The following is a 14,392-nucleotide window of genomic DNA, read 5'->3' as shown; positions in this document are numbered from 1 at the left end:
CAGCATGGGTTTATGAGAAATCGCTCCTGTCAAACCAATCTAATCAGTTTTTATGAAGAGGTAAGCTGTAGACTGGACCACGGTGAGTCATTGGACGTGGTATATCTCGATTCTTCCAAAGCGTTTGATACCGTGCCGCACAAGAGGTTGGTACACAAAATGAGAATGCTTGGTCTGGGGGAAAATGTGTGTAAATGGGTTAGTAACTGGCTTAGTGATAGAAAGCAGAGGGTGGTTATAAATGGTATAGTCTCTAACTGGGTCGCTGTGACCAGTGGGGTACCGCAGGGGTCAGTATTGGGACCTGTTCTCTTCAACATATTCATTAATGATCTGGTAGAAGGTTTACACAGTAAAATATCGATATTTGCAGATGATACAAAACTATGTAAAGCAGTTAATACAAGAGAAGATAGTATTCTGCTACAGATGGATCTGGATAAGTTGGAAACTTGGGCTGAAAGGTGGCAGATGAGGTTTAACAATGATAAATGTAAGGTTATACACATGGGAAGAGGGAATCAATATCACCATTACACACTGAACGGGAAACCACTGGGTAAATCTGACAGGGAGAAGGACTTGGGGATCCTAGTTAATGATAAACTTACCTGGAGCAGCCAGTGCCAGGCAGCAGCTGCCAAGGCAAACAGGATCATGGGGTGCATTAAAAGAGGTCTGGATACACATGATGAGAGCATTATACTGCCTCTGTACAAATCCCTAGTTAGACCGCACATGGAGTACTGTGTCCAGTTTTGGGCACCGGTGCTCAGGAAGGATATAATGGAACTAGAGAGAGTACAAAGGAGGGCAACAAAATTAATAAAGGGGATGGGAGAACTACAATACCCAGATAGATTAGCGAAATTAGGATTATTTAGTCTAGAAAAAAGACGACTGAGGGGCGATCTAATAACCATGTATAAGTATATAAGGGGACAATACAAATATCTCGCTGAGGATCTGTTTATACCAAGGAAGGTGACGGGCACAAGGGGGCATTCTTTGCGTCTGGAGGAGAGAAGGTTTTTCCACCAACATAGAAGAGGATTCTTTACTGTTAGGGCAGTGAGAATCTGGAATTGCTTGCCTGAGGAGGTGGTGATGGCGAACTCAGTCGAGGGGTTCAAGAGAGGCCTGGATGTCTTCCTGGAGCAGAACAATATTGTATCATACAATTATTAGGTTCTGTAGAAGGACGTAGATCTGGGGATTTATTATGATGGAATATAGGCTGAACTGGATGGACAAATGTCTTTTTTCGGCCTTACTAACTATGTTACTATGTTACTATGTATTTTATATAAGTACAGATATAATCTAGTTAAGGCTCCAATACTTTCCTTTTTTTACATGGGAACGAGCACAAGCTAAAATTAGAAAGACTGAAAAATAACATTTAATTAAAACCATTTTCAAGTCCATGACAAGATGTGCATGCAGGACAGATTTGCTGTCTTTGGATTTGTACAAAATGTACATTACGCAGCCGTACAGTTTTTCACATGAATATAATGAAACTTAAAGGGATGGAAGATTTCACATTATAACATGTGACGGTTAGGGCAGTGTTGTAATTCTCATTATAAAAGTCAACATACAAGTTCTTAGGTGTTGTCAGATCTAGACAGGATTTTCAGTGGAAGCAAACAGGGTGACATAGTTGCAGCCAGTTTTTCAAGACTTAAATATACTGTACTTCATGGCGCAAGCTGTCCATGTGTTCCTACTGAGCCTGGTGCAAAGATCAGATTACAGTGTTTTATCTAAAAATTGGTGAGAACTGGTAGGGAAAGCAATAATGAAAAAAAACATTGGGCCAGTCTTGTTTTTTACAATTGAAATTGGCACAGACAATAGTTTTGTAGGGAAGAACAAGCACAAGAAAAGAAAGGATGATAATCAGGCTTTTCAGTGGAAAATTGTTGTCTTTTTTTAATCCGTGATCCCAGTTGGCCATGAACCACCAGTCCATCAAACCCAACCACAATATGGACCGGATCTACAGAACAAATACCCTGAACTTTCCTCCTTTCTTTTTTCCTTTCCCAAAGGGGCGAGTTTTGTTTTCGCGCATGTGATTTTTCTTCCCTTTCTTCAAAAAGCCATAACATTTTTACTTTTTTGTACGGCAGCTAAGTCATTAATCTGTGGCTTCCAGACGGGAGCTCAGCGAAACTCTACCTGCAAGCGTCTGCGGCTCCTCTTTTGATTAGCCGCCTTAGTGTGACATCAATGTTGCCACGTGATGCGCTTATGACCTAAGAAGAGCTGCAGATCTTGGAAGGTAAGAGGCATTTCACTGGACTTTGGTTTGTTAGTCACAGATTACCGTGGTCACTGGAACAAGTTCTGCAAATCAATTTGCACCAACTCTACAACACAGCCATATGACGGCTTTGGGGAGAAAAAATCCAAATGGGATGAAATGGTGATGAAAAAAAAACCACAATTCTAGCATAGTTTTGGGGGTTTGATTTTCCCGTATTCATTGTGTGGAAAAAAATTACCTGAGTATTCTTCAGGCCAGTACAATCAAGGTGATGCAACATTTGTGTAGGTTTTATTATAGTTAAAAAAAAATGTACAGCTTTATAAAAAAGAGAACTGGGTTTGTGTCGCTGTTTTCTAAGCCTCATAGTTTTTGTAAATTTCTATCGATGAAGCTATACATATATGCTAGCCACCTTAGGGAGAGACCCAAGTTGGGCTAAATGTAGCGGGACGAAAGAGACCGAAAAGCCCTCTACTTAAAGGAAATACATAGTGGATGCTTTCCTGAAACGGAAAGTACTTGCAAGCAGCATAATACAAAGAATAGCAGGTTTACCCAGAATCCTTTGCAGTAGGCGGAGCTATGCAAATCATCTCTTTCCACCCCAGTCTAATCCACAGCGCTTGGAACCGCCAAGCGTACAATGCTGCAGATTAGTTTCTAAATTTACACAGCCAACCAATTCCGATGAATGCTGTAGTTTTTGGTGGTATTTTGTGGTACACGCAACTTTTTGATCACTTTTTATTCTATTTTTTGACGGACAGAGATGATTAAAATTATTAAAAGGAGAGAGAGACTTTTGCAGCCCTCTGACCCTTACTTTGACCAATTTACAGCACCAAAGTTCGGGTCCCAATTCACGTCTATGGGGTCTGGGTTCAAGTTCAGGTAGAGTTGTGTTCACTGAAACAAACTGAAGTTCGCTTGAACCCTACGAACCCAAACATCCATCCCTAGCGGTTATACCAAATGTGCATTTACTTCACTTTCAGATTTATGAAAGGTGTTTGCTTGGAATTTTTAATTTTTTTCATATTTTTGAAAAATGTTTTCAACTTTTTACATTTTTTTTTTAGTTCCCCTAAGGGACCCGAACTTTGATCAGTTACTCAATTTACTTCAATACTTTAGTTTTGTAGTTTGCAGTGAAATTGACAATCTCCTCAGGTTCATCCTCGTAGAAATATTAAGATCATGGCAACCTTCAGTAGGTCCCCACCTACCTTAGTAACTCATTGGCCCCCTGTATTTGCATTGCAAGATGTGATGGGGGCCTTACATCCCCTCATGGGATTAAACCAATTACCGTAAATGATGCTGCTAGAGATTGGTAGCTTTTTGTAAACGGATCAACAGCAGGAATCGGAGCTAGATCCAATTGCTGCTGTTAGAGAATGCAGATTTTAGGATACAAGACCAGATTTTTACATCCAGACCTAATTTGTACATGTATGGTGGATTAAGGGAAAGGCTTAATTAAACTGGTTGTCTATCTGATTTTGAAATTTTAGTTTTTTTCTACAAATTTTTTTGAAACTACATTACACCTACTACAACTATTTTTTACACCACCTATGGGACTTGAACCAGTGATCATTAGCACAATATACTAGAATAATTTACCATAGGGGGTATAATTATGATATTGTTGTTTTCAATATGGTCACATCTTTGGGTTATCAAATTTTGAAAACAGAAAATACCTTCAAAAAGAAAATCCAACCAAAACGAGCCTTTTATCAGTCATCAGATACATGTGAGAAAAATCAAACTGATGTTTATAGATCACCACTAATTTTAATAAAGACTTTTCACTGGATTTTTTTTTAAACTGGGTACCTGCTGCTCCACTGATTCAGGCAGTTTTTCTTTTTCTTCTGTGCCCCTCCATTCCAACGATATACCCCCTAGTAATAATGATGCACATTTTCAATTCAACCAACTGGGCGTGTATCAGGGAACTCCTCTGGATGACGCGTGCCTGCATCATCCACACAGACTGCTCGGCATTGCGCTCCTGCGCAGGCGTACTTATCTTCTCTGCAGTGCGCATATGCTGGAAAAGGTCAGAGACGCCCGGCGCCTGCACACTGCAGTACTTTGTTCTGCCCTCAACATAGCATAGGAGTATGCCTGCACAGAAGCGCGCTGTTGAGGAGACTGTGTGGATGATGCAGGGACACGTCATCTATCCACACGAACCTAGAAGGAGGATGGCATCCCAAGAAGATGGGAGGCGCAGGACCAAGGAGAGCAACACCCCATGGACCGAATTGCCCCGCAGGTTAGTATCATAAAAGTTATTTTTCTTCTCTTCCAAGTCGGGTTCGAGACAGATATACGCATTATAGAATGTTATATATCAGCCCTGAAAGGTGGTGGCCGCATCTCATATCGGTCAAACCTGGTGACAGGTTCTCTTTATTAATTTATAGGACCATTTACAGTTTCGTATGCTTCAGAGTTATAATGTGTCCATAAAGATTGGATGCTAGACCGTGGCTTCGTGTGGCATGCCATTTTTTTCTCGCACCATTTGATTTCAGACTTAAACTATTTGCAAATTATGCAAAAAAAATGGTCATAAGCATAACCCAATGTAAAAACATTAGTCCTAGCGCTATCCAATAAAAAATCGGATATCACTCATCCGATTTATAGGGTGGTGTGAGCGAGCTCTTATTGTCACACCGTTACAGCCGGCTGACGGACGTATTTTCAGCTAACTCATTCCTCAGCCAGCAACAGACAGTGCAACACTGCAGCTAAAGAAGAGAAACGGTGCAAAATTTTTACTGAAACCCAATTGCAAAAATGATGCTCAGCAGCAATTACACGCATTTCAGGAAGAAAAACAATTGTCCCAAAAGGTGAACTCCAGCTGTCCCTTCAAGACTGGTGTACAATAAGGCTGTGTTCACACGCTGCGGTTTTTGCTGCGGATCCGCAGCGGATTTGACCGCTGCAGATCCGCAGCGGATTTGACCGCTGCAGATCCGCAGCAGTTTTCCCAAAGTTTACAGTACCATGTAAACCTAAGGGGAAAAAAAAACGCTGTGCACATGCTGCGGAAAATGCCGCGCGGAAACGCTGCAGATTATTTTCCGCAGCATGTCAATTGTTTGTGCGGATTCCGCAGCGGTTTGCAACCAGCACCAACAGGAAAGTGCTGGTGAAAAACCGCAGAAGAATCCGCAGAAAAAAACGCAAGAAAATCCGCAGTGAAAACCGCAGTGGTTTTGCACTGCGGATTTTCCAAATCCGCTGTGGAAAAATCCGCAGGAAAATCCACAGCGTGGGCACATACCCTAAATCAGTCCCTATATGTTCCATCACTGGACCAGGTTTTGACACCATGCAGGTATTGGTCAGTGTTGAAACACATTTAGAAGATACTTGTATTCCCCCCTAAAATTTATTATTGGAATATCTTTTCTTAGAACTGTGCATTGTGCCATTCCTCTGTCATTTTTGCTTGAAATATATGCGTAGCAATTGGGTACCATTATTATCTTTGTCAGTTGGATGTGAATTTATTCAATCTGACACTGTCCAATCAATTCTGACAGTGCCATTTTGGCGAAGTAATGGGACATACAATATTGAATAAGGGCAATTAATGAACAATTTACTCCTACCTTTCCAGGTATGTTAATAGAGGAGCAAAATGCAATTTTAAGAAAAGTGCTTTGGTATTTGGAGAAAATAACTACTTACCATAAGAGATATGTTATGCTTCATTATGCTTAGCTCATACATGCCAAATAGCTCTGAGTTTTCTAGAACCCATAATTCACCATGATTTTCTTCACTACATATATCAGCACATCATTTTGACTTGATTTTCTCTATATAGCAGCTTACACAGATTCAGAGAAAGACAAAACACAAGTACACAGAACCAGATACAAATTGATGTATTCATTTTAGACTCCTTCGATATCGACTCAAGGAAAGTCAACCCATTCTATACATGTCAGGTCTAAACACAAATTCATAGTAAACTTACACAGAAGATAAAGTGGCTTAGACCTAGTGGAATAGTGAAAAAGTATAAATAAACAGTTAATTCTGGGGCAGAATCTATCAAGCTTTCCAGACATGTGTCTTCCTCAGCCATGTCATCTTGGATGCAAACCACTCCATTGTGAGTGAAGACCTCCGAGGTTGTCCTGTAGGACAATGCAAAGACACAGTTCAAACCTCGGATTGTTCCTTCATAGTTTACCATCCAGTTGGCAATCCATGCCAGGCTACAGTCACAGCTCCAGGGGTTATAAGAAAGGAAGACACCTTTCAGCTTGGGCATACGAGAGAACAGATAACTAGGGAGAGAGGTCAAGTTATTTTTGTTCAGCTGAAGGAACTGAAGTTGTTTCAGAGATGAGAAAGCGTTGTGGGTGATTTGTGTTATACGATTGTTATTAAGATGTAATTTTTTCAATTGGACAAGACTGTTAAAGGAGCAGTTGACTTGATCAATCTTGTTAGCTTGTAGGTACATAATCCTTAACTGGCCTAATCCACGAAAAAGCTGATTAGGCAAATGGGATATTGAGTTATGTCCTAAATTTAGCACGCTCAGTTTATTCAGTTGGCTGAAGGCTTCAACTTGAATGCCCCAAATCCGGTTTCTTCGTAGATTAAGATCTTCCAAGCCCAGTTGAAATTTGAAGGAATTTTTTCCTACTGCTCTTATGCAATTATTTTCCAGAGATAACCTGGTCAAGTTGTGAAGTTTCCTCAATGCCTGTGGGATGTATTGCATCTTATTGGAGCCTAAATCAAGAAATTCCAAAGCTGACACATGAGAGAACACAAGAGGGTGGATGTCGAAGATGTTACAATGAGACAGATCCAAAGAGATGAGGCTAAAGAGGCCACGGAAGGTGTGAGCATGGAGGTAGGTCAATCTTGGGTTCCAGCTAAGATTTAATTCTTTTAAGTTGCCAAGAGCAATAAAAGCACCAGGATACAGGAAAGTCAGGTTGTTCTGATTGAGCCATAGGATTTGAAGTGCTGGTACATCACGAAAAGTATTATAAGGAAGTATTCGAATGATGTTCCCGGCCAGGTTCAGCAGCATGGAGGAAGCAGGCAGATCTGAAGGTAGACTTCGAAGCCCAACTTTATAACAAAAAACTTCGTCATCATCAGAACACCGGCAGGCAAAAGAGCAGGTAGTGTTACTCACATCGTTGCTTCCCTCAGCAAAATATCCACAGAGGATGACAGAAATGATAGACATTCTAGAATAAATCATAGTAAAGATCCTTGAATCGTAGGCTGGCAGCATAGTTGGGATTTGAAATGCGATGGCCATCATTTAGATGAATGTGAATGGGCCACCGCAAAATCAGGCAACCAATCAAGGGGATAAGGTCATTATAAGCTGATTACATGTCACAATGTATACACTTAATGTGTCGTTTCCCTGTAAAGTGCTGGTGACATGCTTCGGGATAATTAAGTGAATGCATAGTGACCTGATCATAGGAGCATGACCCTGTGAGATACCAATTTTACCACAGTGTGTAGCGCAGTGGTCTGCAACCGGTGACTCTCCTGCAAACCCTGGCAGCACAATTGTCTTATATTATAGGGTGCTGAAATCCACTATATAAAATTGTTTATGTTGTAGAGGCAAACTATGCAGCTGAGGACCTCGGAGATGATGGGCATTGCCCTTGTTGGTCTCATACCCTTTGATATTGTATGGGAAGAACCTGTGCAAAACTCAACTCTCTGAGCAAAGTAGATGGCTTGTAAATCAGGAGGTAAGGAAATGCCAGAATGGGTTTGGAAGGTAAACAAACATCATGTTCTTCCATACTGGATATCAAAACTGGGCACCACAATAGGATCCACTCATCTATCTATGCCATTCTAAGTCAGTATAGCAGATATTTTGGATGTTAATAAAACGTTTTAAAAGTTTTTTTTTTTTTTTTAACTAAAGCAGGTATAATAGTTCATAGAAAATATGAATGTAGGAAGAATTACAAACTGAAGGGATAGGTGATAAATGATAGATTGGTGGGAGGCTGAAATACTTGATTGCCATTCAATTCAAAATACTCTCTGCAGCTGTGTAGTAATCCGTGGGGGTCCTAGCAGTCAGACACCAAGTAATCTAACATTTTTCACCTATTTAGTGAAATAAAGGTATAGTTACACTAAACGACTTACCAACGATCACGACCAGCGATACGACCTGGCCGTGATCGTTGGTAAGTCGTTGTGTGGTCGCTGGGGAGCTGTCACACAGACAGCTCTCTCCAGCGACCAACGATCAGGGGAAGGACTTCGGCATTGTTGAAACTGTAACCAGGGTAAATATTGGGTTACTAAGTGCAGGGCCGCGCTTAGTAACCCGATATTTACCCTGGTTACCATTGTAAAAGTAAAAAAAAAAAAAAACACTACATACTCACATTCTGATGTTTGTCATGTCCCCCGGCATCCACAGGGTTAAACCTGCTTTCGGCAAGGGCGCTGCTAATGCACGCGCTCCGGCCGAGAGCTTCCCTGCACTGACTGACTGTGTGTCAGCGCCGGCAGTAACAGCGGTGACATCACCGCTGTGCTCTGCTTTACGGCCGGCGCTGACACAGTCAGTGCAGGGAAACTCTCGGCCGGAGCGCGTGCATTAGCAGCGCCCTTGCCGAAAGCAGGTTTAACCCTGTGGACGCCGGGGGACATGACAGACATCAGAATGTGAGTATGTACTGTTTTTGTTTTTTTTAACGTTTACAATGGTAACTAAGGTAAATATCGGGTTACTAAGTGCGGCCCTGTGCTTAGTAACCCGATATTTACCCTGGTTACAAGTTAACACACGCCGATCCAGCGATGACAGCGGGTGATCAGCGACCAAAAAAAGGTCCTGATCACTCCCAGCGACCAACGATCTCCCAGCAGGGGCCTGATCGTTGGTCGCTGTCACACATAACGAGATCGTTAGCGGGATCGTTGCTACGTCACCAAAAGAGTGATGTTGCAACGATATTGTTAACGATATCATTATGTGTGACGGTATCTTAATGGTTGTACCTTTAAACATTAAAGGGAACTTGTCACTTTGTTCATGTAGTCCTGCCTAAGGACAGCATGTTGTGGAGCAGGAGCTAAGTAGAGCGATTGATAGATTTATGGAATAATATTCAGTGTAACTTGTATTTAAATCATTGAAATATTTTCTCTTAGAGTGTATAGGAGTCGTGTGGGTGGTTCTACTTTGTAATTTAAAAGTGCAGTGGGCGGTCCTTATTAACAATTCAAGAGTCCAGTAGGTGGTCCCACTTAGCAATTTTAGAGTCTAGGTGTTGTTCCTACTTAGCAATTTGAGAGTCCAGTGGGCGACTCCAATTAGCAATTTAAAGGGAACCTTTCACCAGGTTTGGCCTACATGAGGTAAGGCCAAACACCTATCAGGCCTGGTATACCGCATTACAGAATGCTGTATATCATTCCCAACCTGACCTGCAAGAGAAAAAACTGGTATTAGACCTACTGGTATTTATGTTTCCAGAAGTCCATCCTGACAGCACCATGGAGGTCATCCTTCCCATCTTTGCAGGTACAGGAAAAACATGGAGTGGTTAAAAGGCCCCCCACCCATCTCCTTCAGTGCTTTTCCAAGTAACACACCATGATTGCTGCAACTTAAATTTATTACATTCCCATACAATGTTAAGACACAATAGTAATAGGAAATTCATCAGGGAGGGAACTAACCGTGCTGTCAGGATTCACACCTGGAAACATAATTACCGGTTGGTCTAACACCAGTTTCCCAGGACGTCCCTCCTGACAGCACCATGGAGAATACCAAAGTACCTCTCTTAGGGTGAGACTATTGACTGGAGAACTTTCCCAGATTTTTTCTGTCCGGGCGAAGATGACTGAGGACAAATCTTGAAGTAATCATGGTCTTGGGCCTCCTTGATGGCGCAGGAAGGACACTGTTGTCATGTTGTCTGACATGATCTTCACATGATGTACTTTTAATACTGAGCGATTTTGCTTCAGGGCTTCCCACACAACGTAAAGTTCTCTGTAATTTGACGACTGGGACTGAATGTTCGGAGGCCAAAATCCCTGGAATATCTTGCCTTACTGGTGCGCTCCCCAACCTTCCTTGCAGGCATCTGTGGTAAGTACTACACAGGGTGAGGAAATCCATAGGATTCCCTGCCAAAGTTTCCTGGAAACCATCCACCAGAGCAGTGATTTCCTTACTGCCAGCGGTAAGCAGATTCTTCTCTCAAGCGTAACATGGCGTCTGTCCCAAGGGGATAGAATAGTCCTCTGTAGACTCCAGGAATGGAACTGGGAACACCGAACGCAAAAGGTTGGTAGCCCTAGGATCTTCAACGCCGTCCTGATCAACCTGTGACCTTTCGGGAATAGTTGGACCTTGTCCTTTAGGGACCTCTGTTTTTCCTATGGTAAGAAGGATGTTCTTAGATCGGAATCCAGTAGGACACCCAGGAAAATCTTTCTGGATCAAAGCTCTAAGTCAGATTTCTTCAGATTTAGGATCCAACCTAGATGCCCCAAAGTTGCGATCATCCTCATCTTGTGAGCCTGAAGTTCTTCCATCAAATTGGCTACCAGCAGGAAGTCGTCCAGGTATGGGATTATTACACCCTTCTGCCTTAGAAAGGCTACAATTTCTGCAACCAGTTTCATGAAGACCCGGGGAGCGGAGGCCAGACCTAAGAGAAGGCACTGAAATTGGAAGTTCACTTCTTGCGATGCAGTCCTCCTTCTCGCTTCATGTGGACGACGTGTCTCTATGTCATCCACACAGTCTCCCCGGCATCGTGCTCCTGCACAGGCATACTAGGGCAGAGTAAAGAGCAGGGACTGTGTGGATGACGTAGGGACGTGTCATCCATATGAAGAAAGGAGGATGGCATCAAAAGAAGGGAGGCACTGGACCAAGACCAGCTATGCCCCTGGGACCGGAACGACCCCACAGTTTAGAAGTAGTATAAAAGTTATTCTTCTTCTCTTTCCGGTCAGGTTGGGGGCAGATATACAGCATTCTAACGGTGGTGGCTATACCTCATATCAGCCAAATCTGGTGGTGGGTTCGCTTTAAGAGTCCAGTGGGCAGTCCTACTTAGCAATTTAAAAGTCCAGTCCTATATAGTAACTGGCAGCTATCTCTGTAGCACTCTCCAAAATGTTAAACTATGGTGAAAACTGACACAATCAATGCAGAAGAGAAGGTGGAAATAGAACGGCTTAAGAATACAGATTTATAGGTCATTACTGTGAAAAACTGGCTGAAAATCCCTCTGGGATATCATCGATCAAGAAAAACCAGAGGACTTTTTTTTCCCAAATATACAGTGAATTATGATTCTTCAGGTACAGAGTGCATAATAAAGTATCACAGGCTTATAATAAAGCTCCAGAATGGATGGAGATTAATGTTTAATGACCAAGTTTATTTATTCTCATAAAACTGTAGTCAAAAGTATGACAAGTTGGAGCACATCTTTATCTAAAATGATTCATCATACGTCTGATACTAAGTTTTGGGAGCAGTTTGGCTGCATTTTGCCCTCCTCCCTTTTGTTATTGTGAAACAGGTTTGGCTCAACTCTCTCTGATGTTCTACGATTCACAGACAGCCTGGGGAGAGACATCTGTACTCAAGAAGACTCGGCATGGGATGAAAGATGCGACTGCTGAAGGAGAGGTAGAAAACAACATCCAAAAATCACGCAGGACACCTCCTTATAATAAAACTAGGAGGAAAAATAAGTCCTGGGCTATACTGGGCCGTCAACTAAATGTTAGACGATGCCCATGGTGTTAAAGAGGCCCTGTCACTTGCCATAGGATTTTATTTACCGTACTAGACTGGAACACATGAAAATATAAAGATATTAGAAGACCTGTTATCAGGTCAAAGGTGGCTAGTTTCCATCCTATTTTATTCCTGCCACTCCAGTGAGTAATACATTTTTTTCAAAATCCATTATATGGTTCCAGAGATACTGGACTGTTTATTTAGTGCTACTTTTTATGCTAATTACCAATAGGTTGCGGTTTACAGGATTCCCTGGGGGTGGGTCTTTAACTTCTGCGTTATTACTCTGTAAAGAATGCCCTCTCAATAAAGTCCATAAAAGTCAGCACTAAATAAAAAGGCCCACATATCTGGAACTGCGTAGCCCATTTACAAAAAAAAAAAAAAAAAAAAAAGGTGATAATCAGGGGAGCAGTGGTAATAAATATTAAGAGTAAAAACGGTCCCCTTTGGTATCAGGTCCTCTGTAAGGACGAACCTTGGAAAACCAATTTTGCAGCACAGTTTACATTAAAGGGAACCGGTCAGTAGGATTGTGCACAGTAACCTGCAGACAGTCAGGTTGGCGCCGTTATGCGGATTAAAATGATATCTTCATTGATTAAATCAGTCTTGTGGTTGATGTTTAATCTTTATTTTCAGTTTTGAGTTAATGACAGTCTCGTGCTTCGGGGCCGCATATGGGAGGTCTTCATGTGGTGCTTTAATTAGGTATTCATAATGAAGACTGCTGACAGGTCACTGATCGCTCACTGACCTGCCCCCTAGTTTACATAAATATTATATATAATTAAAAAGAAAAAAAATCCCCTTCTGCAGGCACGCGCCACGATCGCATCCATATGCATTTAATTCTTTTGATAGTACCCATAAATTCATTAAGAAAAAAATATCAGTTTGAAAATGGCGCTGGCGATCCGACAGCTGCTACTGCGCAGGCGGCGCCATCTTGCTAGAGGAAATAAAAAAAACTTGGCTTATAGTGATATAGAAGATCTAAGGTTTGGCGTTCGGTGTTGCTCCTGTGTAAAGAGATAGGCAAGTGCTACAGCCTCTCTAAAAGGTAGTACCTTATTGATAGAATGTTGACACGTTTCTGGTTTGTACCGATCCCTTAGAGAGGCTGCAGAACTTCTTCTGTTTACACAGGATCAGAGCAGAGCGGTACATCGAACCCCTACCTCTTCTATTTTATGCATGTTAAAATGTGTGGCCAAAAAAAACACCCATTTACAATGTTCTAACTTTTTCCCCAGAATACCGGCCTGCCCCTGGGTGAAAAAGAGGAAAGGTCAAAAATAAATTAACTTAAAAAAACAAGTGTATTACATCACATATGACGGTACCAGTCCATGGAGTCTTTTAAGAAGCGTTACATTTGTTCTTCTCTTGCATCTTTTGTGGGCTTGGCAGGGATCGTCTCTTATGAGCCCAGTTTGCTTTGTGCAAATATTTACAATAAAAAAACAAAGCCTTGGTGAAATTATGATAGTTTTTCTGTCTCATTCAGAAGAGTTTAAGTTCTCCATCAAAGGAGTCATGTTCAAGAAATCTCTAGAGGGCAAGACAATTGAAAGTCAGTGTACGGATCTGAAGAGACAGGGAACATTGTGTGCAGAAAACAATGTAAGGAGAGAATGCTAAACATAGAGCGGATTACGCTCAGAATATCATCACATGGTGCGAGGTCAGGAGACAACTCCATGAAGTCATTCACCCGGGGAGCCGGTCTTAAACTGCCAAGAAAAATAAAGTCATAGTAGGGAATATGGCATATAGTTTAAGGATACCACTTTTTTTTACCCAAATATATACATTTATATACACGCATTTTTTTTTTTATTATTATTTCCGGTCTTTCTAGAACTTTATTTTTCCATCAATTTAGATGTGTGAGGTTCTACTTTTGTAGCCCCAGTTTGTTTGTTTTTGTTTTGCTTTTCTTTTTTTATTTAATGGTACCATATTGTGGCACATATGTTTTGAAAAATATGAATTCATTTATTTGAGGGGTGGCAAGTAAGAAAAAACAACAGAAATTTCACAATTTCTGGGTTTTGTTATCACTATTCATCAATTGGAATAAGTTAAATGTTAATTTTCTGTTGGGCCAGTGCGATTATGGAAAAATCGTATAGCTTATATGTTGTACTACTTTTCCACAATAAAAAAAAAAAAAAAAAAAGTAAAAAAGATTTAATTACATATTTGATTGTGTCAACATCACTTTCTTCCTCTGTTACCTGAGACGTGAGCTCCTTTATATTTTTTTTTGTGTGCTA

The 14,392-nt window shown here is 41.3% G+C and overlaps 1 long non-coding RNA gene across 1 annotated transcript; it reads left to right on the top strand.

Moving 5' to 3' along the window:
• The first annotated feature begins 6,132 nt into the window (after window positions 1-6,132).
• On the top strand, window positions 6,133-14,250 carry LOC138667199 (uncharacterized). Its single transcript, XR_011318635.1, has 3 exons — window positions 6,133-7,184; window positions 11,925-11,996; window positions 13,367-14,250. It is a non-coding gene; the product is annotated as an uncharacterized lncRNA (long non-coding RNA).
• Window positions 14,251-14,392: the final 142 nt, after the last annotated feature.

Source organism: Ranitomeya imitator, chromosome 2 (assembly GCF_032444005.1).
Source record: "Ranitomeya imitator isolate aRanImi1 chromosome 2, aRanImi1.pri, whole genome shotgun sequence".
Lineage (NCBI taxonomy): Eukaryota > Metazoa > Chordata > Amphibia > Anura > Dendrobatidae > Ranitomeya > Ranitomeya imitator.
The sequence above is the reverse complement of the archived record's forward strand: the minus strand, read 5'-3'. Positions and strand labels throughout refer to the sequence as shown.